At 38.4% G+C, this 20940-nt stretch overlaps 1 protein-coding gene across 1 annotated transcript in view; it reads right to left on the bottom strand.

Moving 5' to 3' along the window:
* The window catches only part of KIRREL3 (kirre like nephrin family adhesion molecule 3), a 672744-nt gene that overhangs the window by 561746 nt on the left and 90058 nt on the right, over window positions 1-20940 (bottom strand). The window lies entirely within an intron of this gene.

The raw sequence follows: 20940 nt of genomic DNA, 5'->3' as shown, positions 1-20940 counted from the left end.
CCTTGGAATAAAAGCCAGCAGACTGCAGCACACTTATCAAATTAAGAAAAGGAAAGATGGTTAGAAATTAGAGAGTGGAGATTATCAATTTATGACAGGGCCTCCTTGAATTATTTTCTGGTTGAGATGGACAAGGTGATCTCTTTACTTGAACCCCATGTGTGGAACCCAACTAGGTTGGCAGGCAAGTTTCACTCCAGGACTGGTGATTGGACAGTGTCACACATTATACCTGTGCATAAAAATACATTTATTAGGGAAAATGTATAAGGATTTTGTGGTGGAATTTTTACTGAAGACGAGTGGAATGAATTCGGGACTTGAAAAATGAAAAGCTAAGTTAAACTGAAATTAACACATTTGACCCTTTAAAACTCTAACACTTCTATGTGCTAAGCTTGTTTCTGTCCTACTGCTATAGCCCTTTCTTCTAATCCTTCTTCAGACCACAAATGGTTCCACCCTAATCTATCCAATTTGATACTCACCACTAGCATCCACATTTGATCAGCAGCAGCTGGAAATATATTATTTACATTCAGAATGCTTTTCCTTCCCAATATTCCATTATGCTGTGTTTTTTTTTTCTTTCTCTCTCTCGTTTTCAGTCTTTATTGGCAATCCATCCTCATTAAGCTCAACCCATTTGTCTTCATAATGTGTACATCCCAATTACAAAAAAAGGGTTTGTATCAATATAATAAAAATGTTCCATAGAACATCAGAAAGAAAGGCATAATCATGGCTGGCACTGTTAATTAGGCAAAGAAGATGGGGCAATGCCTTCATTTCTAAAGGGACATCTGCAGTGTTCCTTCATTGGTGGTACTGTTATTTTCATAGAGAAAATCAAATTGAGAGAGCTAGGTATAATTGCCCCCACCCCCCATGCCAAGTATCATTAATTTAAAGGCGATTTGGCTCTTTATTTATATTTTGATCCATGGAAAAACCACCTTCTGCTTTTCCTGCAGCCCAGATGGTGTAACAATATTCTTTTTAAGAAACCACATGCCATTTACTTATTGATTGGGTCTGAAGAACTAATTAAGTCTATAAATATTTTTTCATTTATTTGTTTGTTTTCTGTTTGTTGGTTGCCTTTTTCATGTGGGATTGTTTTGGGATAGTGGTTGTATTATAATTTAAAAAATTAAGTATGCAAGGTAGAATTATAAATGCAAAGTTGCGAGCTAGAAGAATATTGGTTAAGGGCTGTGAATCCAAGCTATTAATGTTTTGTAATTCCTGGGAGTCATTTTAATGTTACGAGAGTTTACAATATTGGATTATAAGCCAAGCCTAAGTGGAATTGAGATGGCACAGAAGAAAAGGATATACTAAACATTTCAGAAACAACATAAAATGTTCCAATTTCTATTGTCCAAATTTCACAAGAATCACAATATAGGATAAACTTATGTTTAGACAAACTGTATTAGAAATGGGCATGAAAAGGGAAATATTTTGTTTCAAAATCAGAACCAAACATGTTCTGTAGGAATGGATAAGTTGGCTATGTCCTGTAAAAACAAAACTCTAAATAGCTTGAGTATTTTGTTCTGGTCCTGAAGCAAAACCCTTTTGAAACAACCCCACTTTTTCTGTTCAGCTTGGAACACTTGAAACAGCCCATTTCAAAACAGAATGGCCCATTTCAAACTTATTCTGTATGACCACGGCACTTAAAATACCATCACTTGAAAAAGTAATGTTTTGTTCCAACCTTGAAATGAACTTTGAGAATATATGGGTTTTATTTCAAGCTTGGAACACTTGAAATGACAGTTTTCAGCTTTAAATGTTTTGCACGCTCACCTTTAGAGGATATATTTGCCTTTCCCAGTTTAAGGGAAGAAGTGTTTTGAATTTTTCTTTCTGAATTCCCAGTGAGGATGTCGGCTGGCCTTGCTGATGGAGACTGTGTAAAATGTAATACAACGTATGTGGGGGACATAGGTTGTTCTTAAAAGGCTGCAGGAATTAATCTAAAGTATTTGCCACTTGCAAATGGCTTCATTTTAAATTAATAAATAATAGAGATTGTGGGGAGGAGCTTATAGAGCTATTATTGACTGCAAGTTATTGCGTTAAAAATGCAAATTCATGGGAAAAACAGATATTCAATAAGCCATTATGGGAGAGGCAATCTGCTGTTCGGACAAGACTTTTTAAAAAATATGTTACTAAGAGGAATTTAGCCATGAGCTAAACCGTGAAGGGCCACCCAAAATGGGAAGGTCATGACAGAGAGGTCAGACTAAATGCATTCCCTGGGGAAGGTAATGGAAACCCACCCCAGTATTCTTGCCGTGAAAACTAAATGAATCAGTACAACCAGAGATATGTCGGTATACCATCGGAAGATGAGACCCCCAGGTCAGAAGATGGTCAAAATGCTACTGGGGAGGAACAGAGGATGAGTTCAACTAGCCCCAGACACGATGACACAGCTAGCTCAAAGCCGAAAGGACGGCTAGCGGCCGACAGTGCTGGTGGTGAACGGCAAATCCTATGTTCTAAGGATCAACACACCATTGGAACCTGGAATGTAAGATCTATGGGCCAGGGCAACTTGGATGTGGTTATTGGTGAGATGTCAAGATTAAAGATAGACATTTTGGGTGTCAGTGAACTGAAATGGACTGGAATGGGCCACTTCACATCAAATGACCACCAGATCTACTACTGTGGACAAGAGGACCACAGAAGAAATGGAGTAGCCTTCATAATTAATAGTAAAGTGGCTAAAGCAGTGTTTGGATACAATCCAAAAAACAACAGAATGATCTCAATTCGAATTCAGGGCAAGCCATCTAACATCACAGTCATCCAAATATACACACCAACCACAGATGCTGAAGAAGCTGAGGTAGAACAGTTCTATGAGGATCTGCAGCACCTACTGGACAACACGCCTAAAAGAGATGTTATTTTCATCATGGGATACTGGAATGCTAAGGTGGGCAGTCAAATGACACCTGGAATTACAGGTAAGCATGGCCTGGGCGAACAAAACGAAGCAGGGCATATAATCTTGCCAATACAACTCACTCTGCATAACAAACACTCTCTTCCAGCAATCTAAGAGACGGCTTTATACATGGACTTCCCCAGATGGACAACACCGATATCAGATTGACTACATCCTTTGCAGCCAAAGGTGGTGGACATCTATACAGTCGGTAAAAACAAGACCTGGAGCTGACTGTAGTTCCGATCACGAACTTCTTATTGCACAATTTAGGATCAGACTAAAGAGATTAGGGAAGACCCACAGATCAGCTAGATATGAGCTCACTAATATCCCTAAGGAATATGCAGTGGAGGTGAAGAATAGATTTAAGGGACTGGACTTAGTAGATAGGGTTCTGGAAGAACTATGGACAGAAGTTCGCAACATTGTTCAGGAGGCAGCAACAAAATACATCCCAAAGAAAGAGAAAACCAAGAAGGCAAAATGGCTGTCTGCTGAGACACTAGAAGTAGCCCAAGAAAGAAGGAAAGCAAAAGGCAACAGTGATAGGGGGAGATATGCCCAATTAAATGCAAAATTCCAGAGGTTAGCCAGAAGAGATAAGGAATTATTTTTAAACAAGCAATGCGCGGAAGTGGAAGAAGACAATAGAATAGGAAGGACAAGAGACCTCTTCCAGAAAATTAGAAACATTGGAGGTAAATTCCAGGCAAAAATGGGTATGATCAAAAACAAAGATGGCAAGGACCTAACAGAAGAAGAAGAGATCAAGAAAAGGTGGCAAGAATATACAGAAAACCTGTATAGGAAGGATAACAATATCGGGGATAGCTTTGACGGTGTGGTCGGTGAGCTAGAGCCAGACATCCTGAAGAGTGAGGTTGAGTGGGCCTTAAGAAGCATTGCTAATAACAAGGCAACAGGAGACGACGGCATCCCAGCTGAACTGTTCAAAATCTTGCAAGATGATGCTGTCAAGGTAATGCATGCTATATGCCAGCAAATTTGGAAAACACAAGAATGGCCATCAGACTGGAAAAAATCAACTTATATCCCCATACCAAAAAAGGGGAACACTAAAGAATGTTCAAACTATCGAACAGTGGCACTCATTTCACATGCCAGTAAGGTAATGCTCAAGATCCTGCAAGGTAGACTTCAGCAGTTCATGGAGCGAGAATTGCCAGATGTACAAGCTGGGTTTAGAAAAGGCAGAGGAACTAGAGACCAAATTGCCAATATCCGCTGGATAATGGAAAAAGCCAGGGAGTTTCAGAAAAACATCTATTTCTGTTTTATTGACTATTCTAAAGCCTTTGACTGTGTGGACCATAACAAATTGTGGCAAGTTCTTAGTGGTATGGGGATACCAAGTCATCTTGTATGCCTCCTGAAGAATCTGTATAACGACCAAGTAGCAACAGTAAGAACAGACCACGGAACAACAGACTGGTTTAAGATTGGGAAAGGAGTACGGCAGGGCTGTATACTCTCACCCTACCTATTCAACTTGTATGCAGAACACATCTTGCGACAAGCTGGCCTTGAGGAATCCAAGGCTGGAGTTAAAATCTCTGGAAGAAACATTAACAATCTCAGATATGCAGATGATACCACTTTGATGGCTGAAAGTGAAGAGGAACTGAGGAGCCTTATGATGAAGGTGAAAGAAGAAAGTGCAAAAGCTGGTTTGCAGCTAAACCTCAAAAAAACCAAGATTATGGCAACCAGCTTGATTGATAACTGGCAAATAGAGGGAGAAAATGTAGAAGCAGTGAAAGACTTTGTATTCCTAGGTGCAAAGATTACTGCAGATGCTGAATGCAGTAAGTCAGGAAATCAGAAGACGCTTAATCCTTGGGAGAAGAGCAATGACAAATCTTGATAAAATAGTTAAGAGCAGAGACATCACACTGACAACAAAGGCCCGCATAGTTAAAGCAATGGTGTTCCCTGTAGTAACATATGGCTGTGAGAGCTGGACCATAAGGAAGGCTGAGCGAAGGAAGATCGATGCTTTTGAACTGTGGTGTTGGAGGAAAATTCTGAGAGTGCCTTGGACTGCAAGAAGATCCAACCAGTCCATCCTCCAGGAAATAAAGCCAGACTGCTCACTTGAGGGAATGATATTCAAGGCAAAACTGAAATACTTTGGCCACATAATGAGAAGACAGGACACCCTGGAGAAGATGCTGATGCTAGGGAGAGTGGAGGGCAAAAGGAAGAGGGGTCGACCAAGGGCAAGATGGATGGATGATATTCTAGAGGTGACAGACTCGTCCCTGGGGGAGCTGGGGGTGTTGACGACCGACAGGAAGATCTGGCGTGGGCTGGTCCATGAAGTCATGAAGAGTCGGAAGCGACTAAATGAATAAACAACAAAGAGGAATTGAGATAAAGCAAGGGAAAACAGAGGTTTATGGAGAACCAATGGAAAACATGGAAATTGAATGTAAGGTTTTATATTCTGGCATTCCACCCAATACATTTATGGAAATGGGATAGACTCATTCTAGTTTTGGAGACAAATACAGGTTGGGGTAGAGTGGGGAAGGAAGGTGGATTGAGACAGCTTGTAAAGCTGTCTCCATTTCTCATGGAAAAAGAAGACATTTTAAAGAAGTCTCCTTAGTTAGGAAAAAAGAAATGAGAAAAATAAAATCAATAGCTTGATGGGAGAATATGAAAAATGTACTTTGAACATTTCCGAAGTTCTCACACTATAATTCAATAATCTTTCACAGTAATGCACATTTAAATGCAAATTTGTGGCAAGGGAAGAACACTTAACAAGACTTTTGCAGCAGTGTGGGGTGAGTAAAAAGTAAAAATTCAAATCCATTTTTCCAGCAATTGCATAATAGTTTGTTGAAGAGCAGGGAAGTTATAGACATGAGGAATTCCTATACAGCAGAATGCTTAATGTTGGGGGCTTATATAAGACATACTGCTTTACCAGCAAGGAAAGAGGCAAAGGTCATAAACTAAGTTTGTAATGACCATCTGGGAGAGGAAGGTGCTGACAGTAGGCCATTAAAAAAATTAGAAGTATAGATCCTCAAAATGAAAAGATATTCCAGACTGCACTGTAAGGAAGGATAATTTAGTTCTTGGCCAAATTTCATATGGCTCTTAACTTATTTTCAAAAGCTGACTGTCACTGTGTTGGTGTCCAGATGTGAGTAAAATTCCTAATCTAATGGAAGAACACACAGAAAACAAGGTGTAGTAGCTCATGGCATTTCCAGTAAACAAGTCATACTAGTTAGTTTGGCATCTAGATAGGTTCCAGGAACACTCCAAACACAACGTTCAAAGTTCATCACAAGCAGAGCCAAACATTATTTCAAACCTTGTTCTAGCATCAGCTGCTAGAAACTATGGGTTTTCAAGCAAGAGCTTCCTGGAACACAGTCAGGTCTTACCTGCAGGCTATACAGAACATCTATAAGTTGGTAAATTTGGTCCTGCTATCATCTACTTATGAGGAGACCTAATTTCTTAACTGAGTGCTTTTCATTAAGGCCCAAAACTTCACCAGCCAGCTGTGTGGTTCTTTGATCTCATCTTCCAAATCAGGTGTTGGAGTTTTAGTCACTTGTGTGGCAGAGTGCTAGAAAGCGTTTGGCCCGAGAGATCAGAAAAATCACACACCAGGCATTTCTATAAAAATAAATGTATTTACAGAAAGCACAAAAACATATTTTACAAGCTGTGAATTCACACACGCTCAAAGAGGACTGAGAGGAGGCTGTGTAGAAAGAAGGAAACTGAAACTAAACCAAGTCCAGGCAAATACCTCCCCCAGGCAATGCAGCTTTTAACACCCAAACTGAGGACAATTAAGTTCAACCTCTTCACCCTGCCAATTCTTAAGGAAGTACTCAATTACCATGGTAACATTAATGTCTGTAGCAGAAAACAATATACCAACAACCTAAAGATCTGAACCTAGAACAGTAGGTACTAAGGGTACCTGACCCTCTAATTCCAGCATGGCTTTCTGTGAGCTATCAACCACCCAGAGTTGCTGGGTGTTGGGCAGCATATAATTTAATTTATCATTATTACTAGTCCCATTATCTGTTCTTCTTGGGCATTTATGTCTGCAGGGTTTTATCTGCCTTCTTATAAAGACTATAGTAGTGGAAGTAAATTTACACATCACCAAAAAAGAAGAGCAAAAGAGGACATAGTTTGGCACAGTATTATACTGATTTAGAGTCAAGTTTAAAAATCATTTCTAGAATTATTACTATAGTAATGAATAGAAATACATCATATTTCCCCAGTGTGTGAATATATTGACCACCTGGCCTATGTGTCTTTTAAATCTACTGTCCAGCTGCAAATAGTTGATGGACAGCTTCTTGATTTTTTTTTCTGATGTTTTAAGCCAAGAATGGACTCAAATCAAGAGTGATTAATCAATACAGGGTTGTCCTATGTCCATTCTTCAAATCAACGGGGGTAGTCCCATATAAATGAGTATCTGTGATTACTTTATGCTTCTCCTGAACTTCATGGACATCTACAGAAACTCTCTACTAAAAGCTACCAGAAATGACTGGCCGTATCCTAGGACATGTAATAGGAGATACAAACATTCCAGTCAAGCACTTTGCAATTTTCTACCCATTAGGACTAGTAGAACACCTTTGAAAATGGTTTATTTGATGTTACATTATAGCAGGTTGGTCAAATGACAGAGAATTACTTCTTGTAGTAAGGGGAGAACCCATAATCTTTCTTTGACTATAAAGAATGCATCAGATTGGTCAATGCATCAGTTGGGGAATAACAATAGAAATATCTTCAGAGGTGGTGGAGAAAAAATGGCAACAGAAAATGAAAAACCTCATACAGACAACATATTCAGTTAACATGCAGTCTAGAATAATTTTCTCTTTTTGAGTTTCTGTTCGTTCCCTATTGGATGACACATGTAAGTCACTGGGCAAGGATCCATGTGTTTTTATAATATTAATGAGTAAAGTCTACTGCATGCACACAAATACACACGTGGGTTAAATTAGCAGCAAACATTTAAGCACTGAAGTACATTTCATCCCCATGTCCCCATTTCCACCTGTCCCTTTCTATCATTGGCTACATTTCTTACAATTCATCCTGTTGCAGATGTGCAGAAGATATAAATCCCAGATTTAAATTCAAAAGAGCTATATAGAGGGCATAACCCTATCATAACAAATATACAGATGTTAGACACAGATGTTTCTATGTCAAAATCTGGGAACATCCTGTTAATGTATTTGTTGAGATTTGTTGTTAAAGCTGAAGTAATGCCAATTTTTTCTGAAGATTATTCTTCAGACATTGAATTACCAAATCATTACACAGACTTGAAAACTCACACCAGCATGTTCCTCTTTAATATACTGTATCTCCTTACCAATGGTACTGTTGGCAGAATTACTTATTTTTCCCCTCCTTTTCCACTAGCATTTGCATACATACATTAAGAGTTAAAACATCTCTCTAATTGCCATCGCTTTAGATTTAGCTTCTGTTCAGGATAGAAAGCTTGCTAAAAAGGCATTGCACAAAAAAGTGTTACCAGAACCAAGGAAGGATAGATGCAAATACAAATGATGTGCTCTCTCAACATATGTAAGTAAGTAACTTAACTATTCTCCCTGACCGGCAGATCCCAGGTGATTTGGTTTCTTCAGTAATTTCAATATTAAGAAGCAACTGTAATGGCTAATCATTGTTTTGTTGCTAAAAATTATCTCTCTGCTTGTATTAAAGCTCCATAGACAGAAGATGAAATGCACCTCAAGGCAGAGACGAAAACTGAAAAGAAGCATGGTGTTATCAATGGAGACCATTTGTTTAGATGAGTTGGTAGGTCCTCATATGAAACTGAGTTGAGCCCCTTCTATGGTAAAGAGAGAGAGAGAGAGATGCAAAAAAGAGAAGATACCATACATAAGAGGAAAAAAGCTAAAAATGTTTCTTATGCTAACTCTGGGAATAGAAAACGAACTACACTAGCAAGCTGAGACATCAAAATGACACCTGCACATCATATTGTATGCTCCTTATGCTTGCATTTAATGTACAAGAGGAACAGAGTTTGCATCATGAGACACATTTTATCCATCCACACACTCCTACCCCTGTACACTCCCATGGATATAAATGAGTGTGAACATAAAAACAGATCAATGTCCACTCACAACGTTAGTTAATCTAGGTTAGTATAACTTGATAGCAGACATCTCTTGTTACCTGATAGTACCTGGTCCTTTAAACTGGAATGACAAAAGGAGATGGAGCCTTTGGCTTGAAAATGATATGTTCTAGCACTAAATCCTGAATCTGAAATAGTTGACATAGGTATCAACACATACAAACTGTAGCTGAAAGGATCTCATGCAACAAGGCTTGAGCAAATCTATCTGAGCCTGGAAAATCACAGTAAATCAGAGTATACAGTTGGTGTGTATTGACACTGATCTCTGTTCTTTATAACTGGAGAAAGATTGGGATTCTGTCTAATCTCACAAAGCTATAATTGAAGCAACCTGAAATATCTAGATTCAGTCAGCAGCTTCCACCTCGCCAACAGCAAAGGTTACTGGAAGAGGTAATTCAGCAGAACCGGAAGCCCTGAATTTCCCCACCTTCAGTTGTATGGAGTTAAGACCACCTTTTCCTCACTTCAGATTATCAAACTAACCTACACAGATCCAGAGTTGCCATTAGAAAGGATGAATCTCTCAGTTTGGGTTTTCTTATTTTTCTGCCATCAAAATTGTTTTGCCCCCACTTCTCAATTTTAAATCCAACACCAATGACAACACTCGCAAGAACATTTCTACATGTTTGGTGCCCATTTCTCCTAAGATAAATGTGTATCTTCCTTTCTGAGTATGCATATGAAATATGTACTATTTGCAAATGATTTTTCCTAATATTATGCATTTTCCGTATATTTTCTCCTGATATATATATATATTGGGGGGGGGGTAATTTTTTTCTTAATGTATCCACATATGAGTTGTGAAGCACATCACAACATTCTGAAATTGTGATTTCGCATGTACATCTATTCCTGCTTCTGTACAGGTTTGAGAAATGTGAATCAGATAAATTGGTATAAGCACAAACATCTCCAGCATCTTCCTTGCCTTACAAAAATCAAGACCTCTAGCATGGAGAAAAGTCTATGGCTAGTGTAACGTTGGAGATTCCTGCTTATTTTCAGAAGGGACCCTGGCTGAATTTTGAAAGGACTTTTGATCAAGGGAGGCATGGACTGAGTTGGCTGCAGTGAATTTTCATACCACTCTGATTAGAGATGCCTGCTCCGAACAACCAGCCTTCCAAGATTTTCTTCCATTACATAAATATTTCTTATTCCAAAACTGTAATATTTCTTCATAATGGGAAGGTCCTATTGAATTTCCATGAATGGAACAGTGTTTGGGCTCTTGCAGAATGGAAAATAAAACTCCATTCAGAGTGACTTCTGTTTTCCAGATAATATCTCTTCCATGGCTACATGGGTAGAGTCCTTTATAGAAGAGGAAGGGAGCCCATATTTTAGTATCAGTAGGTGAGGTGCTACTTCATTCTAAGGAGCATTGAAATGAATACAATAGAAGAGGCTCTCTCTGATCTTACAGCAACAATTCCATTTGTCCCTGTTAGTCAAAAGGAAGTTGTGCTTGATGGCTTGGCCAGTATAATACACAGGCATATTTACACTAAGCATTAAATAACTATTATGCAAAGAAGTGCTCCGGCATAATGTCTAACTGTATTTATGGAAAGCTAAATTATATTGCCAAGTTTATTTTAATCCAATGTAGTCTCATGGGGGTGTGAGAGAGATCTTGCATTTTTATAAGTAAACTTGAAGAGGAGGGAATGTGCTTTTTTTCAGTTGCACACACATTATACCTTGATAAATCATGGTACAATTACACAGTAAACTTTTCTTTGATGAGGCAGCAATATGACGACATGTAATTATTGCCCCCTTCTCTCCTTGGAGCGGCATCATGTGTTTATCAAAATGTTAATGCAAGCATAACAACAGGCTGGATGTTTGTGCCAAAAAAGTGTCAAAGCATCCTAGTTGCCAGTCACACATTTGAAAATAAAAATCACAGAAGAGCAAAAAGGAATGGTTGAATCAACTGATCATAAGCTAGCTATCTGACAGATCTGTTGCTTCCCTCTAGTGTAGCAGTTTTCAACAGTAATGTAGGCAAATATATTTAACAATAGAAGAAACAGATATGATGAGTCCAAATAGAATGGGCTCACCTGTCTGCAGTAGAGAAGGCAGCTGCCTTTACATGAATTAAAGCTAAATTTTCTAAAGGACTGCTGCTCATCTATTGGATTCTGATCCTGCAATTGGCAGTGAATGAGCATCAGACAACATAGTATGTTAGTGGCTGGCCTTGACTTGGAGAGGAAACCCCAGTCTAATCTACAGATAGGGATGGATGGATGAATCTATCAATTATGGTTTCTTTCATTTCTTTTTTTTTTTTTCCATCTCAATTTTGGTTCATCTTGTGCCCACATTAGGGCACAGTCTCTCTTTTATTCTTTCTCTTTTAACTTTGAAAGAACATTCCCATTCCTCTTGGGTTTTTCCCATTTAGTATGTTTGCATACATAATATATGACATTTCCACAAGCAGTTTTCTGTAATTTAATTTTGTATGCTATTCATACAATAAATAAATAAAATAATAAAATAAAATAAAATAAAATAAAGAATGTCTGGGCATAGAGCTATGTCATGTATGCTTATATGTCTTTTCTTTTCAGTCACAGAGCTGCAGTTTGGAGATTGCTTTAGGTGACGTTCTGATGACAGCTCCTACCCTTACAGGATGTGGCAGTGGTCAGGCATCACAACCAGTTCTAGTCAAACTGTTTGGTTTCGTGCACTCATGAAACGAAAACCAGCATCAAAAGCAAGCTGCATAGAAAAAGGAGGCTGTGTGATTGGAGGAAAGCTTCAAGTCTTTGTATTAAGAGAAGAGGCAAAGAGCAGCTGTGATCATGCCTTTCATGTTTGGAAATGGGAATGGTTCATGAAAGAGACTAATAAAAAAAGTTCAAGCCCACAGAGAAGGAGAAACAGAGATGTGGGAGGGGAGGGGATCAAACACGCACACAGCACTAGAGACCAAAAAAAAACCAGGCTCAGTGCGAGCTGCAAATAAAAGATGTGTGGATTTTAGGAAGCCTTGAAGAAAGGAAGAGCAAACAGAAAGATACATTTAATCAGATGCCCCCAGAAGCTTTGCAGACATCTGAGGAACAAGGATGTAACACTTCGTGCTTATGCAGCACCTTTCATCCAACAATCTCAAAGCAATTGTCAAGCAGCTCCCTGTGATTAAAAACAAGTACAGTTCTCCAACATGGTTCTGGCCAGCCTGATTATATTTAAATAGCTCCTAGTGTTGCAGAGCTCAAAGCTACAGATAAAGGGAACATAGCTGTGGCAATGACAGAGCAAAGGAAAGGCAAAGAGGGCAACAGATTGGTTACAAATGCCTTCCAGCGAACAGTGCCAAAGGTAAGCAGAACAGTTTCTTTCCGTAGCTCCATCAGCATCCCAGATCATTGACATTAGAAGGCAAGTTTACCAAAACAGTATTCTTCTTACTCAAAGACATCAGCTGTCCCTGCTAAAGCCACACTTAACTCCAGGGAAAAGCAATCCACAGCTCCCTGGTCTCTCTTCTGTGGCATTTGGAACTTCTTGGACCATAACTGCTAACAGTCAGTGGTGTAATTTCTAGCAATTTTGATGCAGATAAGCCAAAGTAAGTGGCAGGGTTCCCCTCATCCCCTCCTGGAGAGTCACCACAAAGAGAAGGGTGAAGACTTCTGCTTCTACGTTAGATCAGTTTCCGCATTACTGTACATCTAAACGCAATTTGGAAGTAGATCCAATTTTAATCTGAACCACACTTCTTGAAACAAGCTAGTTTTATATCTCATCATCTGAGGTTTGCTTCTTTTAAGAACCATAGCTAATTTAAAATGGAAGCAAGAAGTTTCAGGTTCCTCCTTGTAAATGCACCAGAGAAGGGGGGATAGGGAAGATGTGTGACCAAACGTTGCTTTTGCTTGTCTTCACAGTGTTAAACCATGGTATAGAGGTTTCATGAGAATGCAACAAATGGAAAAGGGAACCAGCCCCTTCAGACATAGCCAGTTCCCCTCTCTTGTAGCTGTGTCTGTTGTCATTCCCTAAGTCATCTCTCCGGCAATTCTCCATGCATGCTTCTTGCCTCCCCCGCCCCCCAAATTATTTTATGACTAGACAGGAGAGGATCTCTTTTACAAATGAAAGTAGTTTTTCAATGGCCTTTCAAGGCATTATACATATTTTCTGAATCACTAAGCCATAAATTCCAAAACAGCAATAAAACCAGGTGCTACCTATAGTCCAGATGAAGGGGTGGACTAGCAATGTTGCTTCTCTCTCTCTTTCAATTTTAAGTGGTTTGGATTTTTAATTTCCTAATTCTTTTACAAACAACCCTATCTTTTCCCCACCCACCTGTCCAACAGCACTATTTGAGGGCAGTATTCCACAACTTCAATGAACCTAGCAAGAGGAAGAAAATCTGTTCTTCTGGTCTGCTACTCTGCAGATTGGAAGTTTTTCCTCCATATTGGTTAGAAATAGCAGTAAGTCAGCACAGAAAGCTTTCTTCCTATTCTGGTTATCTTTCATCATGATCTGCTTTGGGATTAACTGTGAATTCTACTATTTTATCCTCCTTGATATCAGTTACAATGCTACACTGAGCTACTTTGATTTAGGAGGAGGACACAAAAGATCATATAACTAAGTTATAACTATAACTAAGACTGAAGTTTTCCTTTAATTCTTTTTCCTAGGTTTCAAAAAGCATAGCCTCACCCTCACTGTCATGGGAGTGTTTGATATGACATCTGCAGTGTTAGTTTGATAGCTTTTCACAAACAGCATCCACAAGCCAGTTTGTCAAGAAATAATAATAAAAAAAACAGCACCAGGAGAAGGATGAAATGACATGGTGTGAAACCCAGGAACTGCCTTTGAAAGACTGAAGGTGCTAAAAGGGAAGTTCAATTTTTCAAACTTTAAACATCTCTCCAGAGTATCTCATTTTGCATGATACCAACTTACATGTCTTAAAGGGATGGCTGAGCTACACGCATATTTTTTTTTCCAGATCCTTTCTCCAAAGCAGGTGTTCAATAATTTAGTAATTAGTATGCACATCTAACTCCATAGTAGCCTCTGTTGATCTCTCAATTATAGTTAGCAGGTCCTCTGCCGTTTGCAGTAGTTAATTACAGCATTATTGAACAGGCAGGCTTTGCAGCCAAGCTTTGTAATCAACTGACAGTCCCATGTACTTAAAACAGTTTGGTTCTTGACCTATTTATATCAGGTCTGAATTGGAGATGTTAGTGGGAGCAATTCCTAACTGTAAAATACCTAGACCAGAATTCTTGCTTGAAGGAAAAGAGGTTTGGTGTTGTGGTGGTTTTTAACTATAGCTTTTAACATCCAATTAGCTGTTTCCATTATAATTTGGAAGACCATGTTTGTAGCTAAGGTCATAAAGCAGAGTAAAATTAAACAAGGTACAGCAAACACAGTTGTTTGGTTTAATTTTTTGGGAATTAAAAAAATTATTCACTTGGGATAACCCTGCAACGTATGTTTCTCCATGTAGACACAGCATCCCTATCTTTTGCAAATATCTACTGTCTGTAACCTTGAAATTTCATATAAAATGGCAAAGAGTTCCATTTTATACACCTGTCTCCTCTCATTCAAGATACTCCCCTTTAAGGCAACATGCTTAGTAAGGGCTTTGCCTCTAGTGGTAGAGCAATTACTAGAGACATATTGATGAAGATTCTCAGTCATCCAGGTGGAATTGTCTGTCGGTGGAGTCATGGCAACTGGGTTTCTTTCTTTTTGGTTGAAACGTTTCGCTGCCTGTCCAAGCAGTTCTTCAGTCTGCACCAGACTGAAGAAGCTCCTGGACAAGCAGCGAAACGTTTCAACTGAAAAGAAAGAAACTCAGTTGCCATGACTCAACCTACTGACATACCAGAGACAGATCAAGTGAATAGTCATCTTTATCTCCACCCAAATATCAGAAAAGGCCTGGTGTGTCTGCTACTTCCAGAATCCACAGGGTAGATAGACGGACTGTTCTAACAGAAAATATTCTCCCTGCCTCATTTTAAGGGGATCATCACAACATTTAAGTAAAACAAGATAAGGGGGAAAAATAAAGCTGGTGATTAATATACTACTGCAAAGTATCTGGTTTGGGTGCAAGCTGAAATGTGCTGGAAGGTGGTAGTTGATTTCAAGAGAATGCAATGTGGCTTCTAGCTGAGAGCACACTCACAGGTAATTGTTCTGATCCAGCAGAGCCCCTCTAACTATGTTCAAGATGGACAGAAGCAGCTCACTGAATTAGGGCTTTGACATCTTGCATCAGAAGGATGCCAAAAGGAAGGTTTATCACTGACCCCCACATGGTGGTTGCTGCTATTACATACGGGAAACTGAGCTTGGGGAAAGAAATAAACAAAGAGTGAAGATTTAAGAAATTAAGAAAGCAATTTAGAAGACAATAATTAGATCTCCCTTTTGCACCACACTGGGAAAATTAAATTACATTTTTATGAAGGTGTATGTATCCTCTCAGCGAAGTATTGTAGAGAGATTATATTTTTTAATATTCTCTCTCTTGTAGCCCATTTCTCTTTTTCTTTTGCTTCGAAGCAAGTGGCACTTTTAGCCTTCAGCTGTTGCAGCCGTTCATCTTCAATAATTGCATTTGCTGCATAAATTGCCAACAAATGTGGAGAATAAAATTAGTTTAAAAAATGAGCCCAAATGGCAGATCTCTAGCAAATATCATATGGAAGGAACTATTTTCTCTGGTTTCAGAAATGGAGAGGGGGAGAGAGAGATGGGAAAGGGGCAATTTTATATTTTGAATTATTGAAAATAGATATTTAGAAGGATCTGGAAAGACATTTTAAACAATGAAACATACATGATCCGTCCAGCAGGATTTTTTACACTGTTTGGCAGGACATTTTAGATGTCCTTACTCAGTGTTTTCCAAGTTGTGTAATGCATTAATGATAATTTTAAAGACCCACTTGCTATGCTTGAATAACGAACTTACCCACTGGCTTTGTACCCACAGAAATATAAACTAACCACATTGGCTGGGTTTAACATGGGGTTATCTAGTTTACAGTTCAGTGTGTGGTACAAAAACAGCCATGTCCATGTTAAGTATAGACAGGACTGTACCTATAACAACTCCAAATCAGAGTATTTTCCTATCCGGATTAAGAAATTTACCAAATTTGGTAAACTCTCGTATTTTAAAAAAGAACTGAATTACAGTATATTCCTGCCCATTTGCACTGACCAAATACAATAGATATAGCTAATCCCAAAACAGGGAACTCTGTGATATCTGCCTTACATATACTTCTTAAAAACTGAGGCTGACAGAATTAAAAAGAGGTGACAAGTCTAATTTAATGCCCTAAACATGACTATCACTCAAAGTCTCCTGCTCAGATACTTTGCTTTCCCCCACATCCATTCCTTGTGTTTTAAGAAAGTGTTCTTATTTTTTGTGCTGCATAATATTTAAAGTCTTGTCACCCTTCTCAAAAATCCTTTCAGATCTCCAGCTTGAGAAAGGAGGCAGCATCTTTGAAGATAACTTTATTAATTTAGTAGATAGCTTTGGCATTTAACGCAGCATATGTTTTAAAGCTACTATGGAGACATCTAAGAAGATGCCTCTTGATACCACACATCATAAAAAGCAGCAATAAAGTAGCTTGGCTTGCCATCTTTTGCCTGCATTATAACTTCACTTAAGATATTAAAAAAAAGAAAAAAGAAATAAAAATGCTGTGCTGCTCTGACAATGACTTTCTACAACTTGAGATGGCATGGAACAAAGATTTAACTTTAATTATACAGCACTTTTTTTTTCAATCCCTAGTTATTGAAAGAGACAAGAGACAGTTGGAAAGATAAAGGACACAAAAGAGAAGTGGTCTTTTGCAATATTTATAATGTACACATTTATTGCTCCTGGAATACTTTGCTCCTTTGATTGTATTAATTTTTATTTTCATTCATTCACAAGTCATGTTTCAGTCTTCCTTTTATTTCTGCTTAAAATATATTTGCTCTCTTAGTACACATTATGCTTACAGAAAGCTTTATGTTCTCTCTCTCTTCATCCTCTATACTAACTCAAGGTGTAGAAATATGATTTGGAACAATTAGAATAAAAATTGACTCCAGCCTTGGTCTCCCTCTTCATGAATGTAAACTTCCCCTTTCAGATTCCTGAAGATTAAACAGATGAATCACCAGAAAGACTCAGCTAACTTTTATTCCATCTGCTTGTTGAGTGTAATCAGCAAACTAAATACTAGGTGCCTCCACAGAAAACTTGAAGTTTGGACATTGTAGGGGAGCATTTCTCAACCTTTTGACCCTGGAGGAACCCTTGGAATATTTTTCATGCCTTGGGGAGCCCTTGCACATTCAGGCTCAAATGTAGGCCAGAAGTTACAAAATTATTAAATTCGTTTCATGCGTAGGCCTGGATATATGCATTAACAGTGTTCTTAAACTAAACATAAAGAATGAAACTTACTTCTTTAATGTGAGATTGTCCAAATTAGAAATATTTTTTTAAATAAATTGTGATCTCCCAGGGAACCCCCTAGTGACCTTTCACAGAACCCTGGTTGAGAAACCCTGTTGTAGGGTAACATATTGGCAGAAGTACAAGCTGGTTTCAAGGAGGGGTCCTCAAGGCTTGATCAGTGTCTTATCCTCAATTAATTCATTCCATCTGTATGGCCTCCCAACTCACTACAATTAGAAAAATGCATCTATTGCTTGCAAAGGAACCTTTATATGGACTTCACTGAATTAAAGACAGCCTTTGATTCAATCCCTAAAGATGGGAGAAATGTCTGCCTTTTCTACTGATCAATATTTGCTATTGCTGATCAAGAAATTACATGACAACAGCGTAATGCAAGTGCACTGTAAAACTGCAGGGCACTTGTCACCTATTATCCATGTTCATAAAAGAGTGAAACAGGGGTGAAACTACAGTTTGGTGCCTTTTCTCTTCAGCTTTATATTAACTCAGTGATTCAAACCCTGAGTTTCACCCCCTACCCTAAGCAATAGACTATGTCACCATCTCCGTCCCTTTAAATGCTGATAATATATCAATCCTTTATTTAACACAAGAAAGGACATGAAATAGTGCCTTCATTTCCATTACCCAAAATTGCAGGATGGAACATCTAGTTATTAACTACAATAAAATCTAAGTAGTCACCTTCTCTAGAATGCTGGTTACTCACTACCACTCTTTGAAAATGAATGGCTCTTGCATCAATTATGTTAAGGTCTTTAAATATTTGAGTGTACATTTCCAAGTCTTGGTAATCAGAAACTATCAGCAATAGTGACTCACAGCTAGGGCTCCCAAACTTTCAAACAATATTTTGCATTTCACCCTTTGCAATGGCAATAATCCCTTCCCTGCTGCTACAGAAGTTTTCAGCCACTGGTCATCAGCCACATGCTTTACAGCATGCAAAATTGACATTCTTGAGACCAAGCAAGGCAGAACAATTAATTTTTTTAAGAACTCTGCTAAGTAGGAGAGCCACATTGCCTAACAAATTCAATTTTTTTTAAAAATAAAGTTTAATCCTCTGCCCAGTTAACAAGAATTGGGACCCACTCACACACTGAGAACATGTTTTGAATGTGGATCATAAAGTTTCATTGGGAATAGGAGGGTTTTACCTATTAACAACCAGCACCATCATTCTCTTTTTTCAAAAAAGGAAGAGATATGAAAATATTGGTGAATGCTTTAATATTTAAAGTAAAGCAAATTAGAGATAAGAGTACAATGCTCACAGAGTATTGACTGTTATATAGTGGTGAAGAACAAGGAATAGACTCCATGCTGAAGATTCAAGATTAGTCCTGGTATGAGTTTGGAAACAATTTGACTACATACAGGTAGTCCTCATTTAATGACCAGAATTGGGACCAGAATTTCAGTTGCTAAGTGAAGCGGTCATTAAGCAAATTCCAACATGATTTTACAATCTTTTTGTGGCGGTCATTAAGCAAATCATTGTGGGCATTAAGTGAACCATATGGTAATTAAGTCCATCACAGTTCCTCATTGATTTTGCTTGCCAGAAGCCAGTCAGGAAGGTCGAAAATGGACCTGCAACGATCATAAATGCGAACCAGTTGCCAAGTGCCTAAATCACGATCACATGACCGCAGGACTGCTGGACAGTCATAAGTGTGAGTACTGGCCGCAAGTCCATTTTTCAGCACTGTCATAAGTCCAAACCATCGCTAAACGAATAGTTGTTAAGCAAGGACTACCTGTAATGCAAAATTTACTGAATAGGTTAAAGTTCTGGGTAACTGAATGGTAAAAAGATATATTATAGGCCATTGTGTTCAACCAGAAGATTTAGTACTCATATACGGATTATCAGAACTTTACTATCCTGTTTGAATAATCCAATTAAAAATAATAGCATTCTCCTGGGTTGGTAAGTCTGTTCAGAAATGTTCTCCTCAAGAGACCTTACAGCAGTGTTTCTGCATCTTGCTTCCAGTTCATGATGCCTTTTAAACTTCCAGAGGGAAACACACATGTTCCAATGATTTCCATACTCTGGTTCAGCTGTGAGATGACCTGAAAAAAAAGAGTTATTGCCTGTGGTGATCAGTGATCAGCTGTTTTGTCCAACTAGACTGGAAAAAAAAAATAGTTGAGCATAAATATGTTCCAGTGGCCTCTTCTGTTTCTTAAGCATTCTTTCAATACGTTCTTAGAGCTAGTTTGCTCTTAGGGCACTTTTAGGAATATGAACAGATGTTTGGAGATAGTGGGCAACAAAAAGGGCTTTGTCAATGACATTGAAGTATCTGGTATTGAGCTTTTGCCACAGGACTGCTCATTGATACCATACATGAGTTAATAAATTGCCTCCAATGACGTTGGGCCTATTAAATTCAGCCAAGTCCATTTAGCCTGGCATTTTGTGGTGTTCCAACTAAACCATTCTCTCCTTGCAAGGTATTTTGAGCATTTTTGATCAATTCTGTTATTGTTGCTCATGAAGGACTCCAGGGGAAGGAGTCTGACAAAGGTTGCAGAAGAAAATGCTGCTCAGTATTCAGATACATGCTGATACATTTTTAAGAACCATAACAACAAGTAAATTACCACTGTTGCTGCCATTAGTCTAGTAAATTTCAGTTCCTTCCTACTGGTGTTAATCATGCTTTTATGTTATATACACTACCTTGGCATTATGTAGCAATTAGCAAACATACTGCTAATTATTTTTACTTTGTAATGCAAATCCCGCTAAACTTTGAAGTCATAACATTTCAAGCTTCTGATGATTACAAGGTCAGTTTCACGTTCAGCACAATATCCATAAGACTCATAAATGCATCTGATATGCAGCAGGGTACCATGTATCATTTATCAGGGGGCACTTTGTTTAGACACTGAGTTCTGGGTGGCCAGGAAAGAACACAAAAATATTTCAATTGATTGAAACTTAAAGGCAGCCCCAATAACAATAATGGCTGTATTCAAGGGATGTTACCCTTCTGGAATACTGGGTGTTTCTTATGTGTAATTTTTAGTAGTAAATTTCAGAGATAGTGTGTGCATTTATCACTCACAACTGGACAGTTCAAGTGCAGGGAGCCCTAAGCACTTCTCAGTATAACAATACTCATTTTTTTCTTCTAGGCATCGGATCCAATGAAATATAAAGGTAAGGTCCCAGATTTGTACAAGGGAGACCCG

The sequence above is a fragment of the Candoia aspera genome, chromosome 9, assembly GCF_035149785.1.
Source record: "Candoia aspera isolate rCanAsp1 chromosome 9, rCanAsp1.hap2, whole genome shotgun sequence".
NCBI classification, from domain to species: domain Eukaryota; kingdom Metazoa; phylum Chordata; class Lepidosauria; order Squamata; family Boidae; genus Candoia; species Candoia aspera.
Note: the sequence above shows the minus strand (reverse complement) of the source record. Positions and strands in the feature narration are given on the sequence as shown.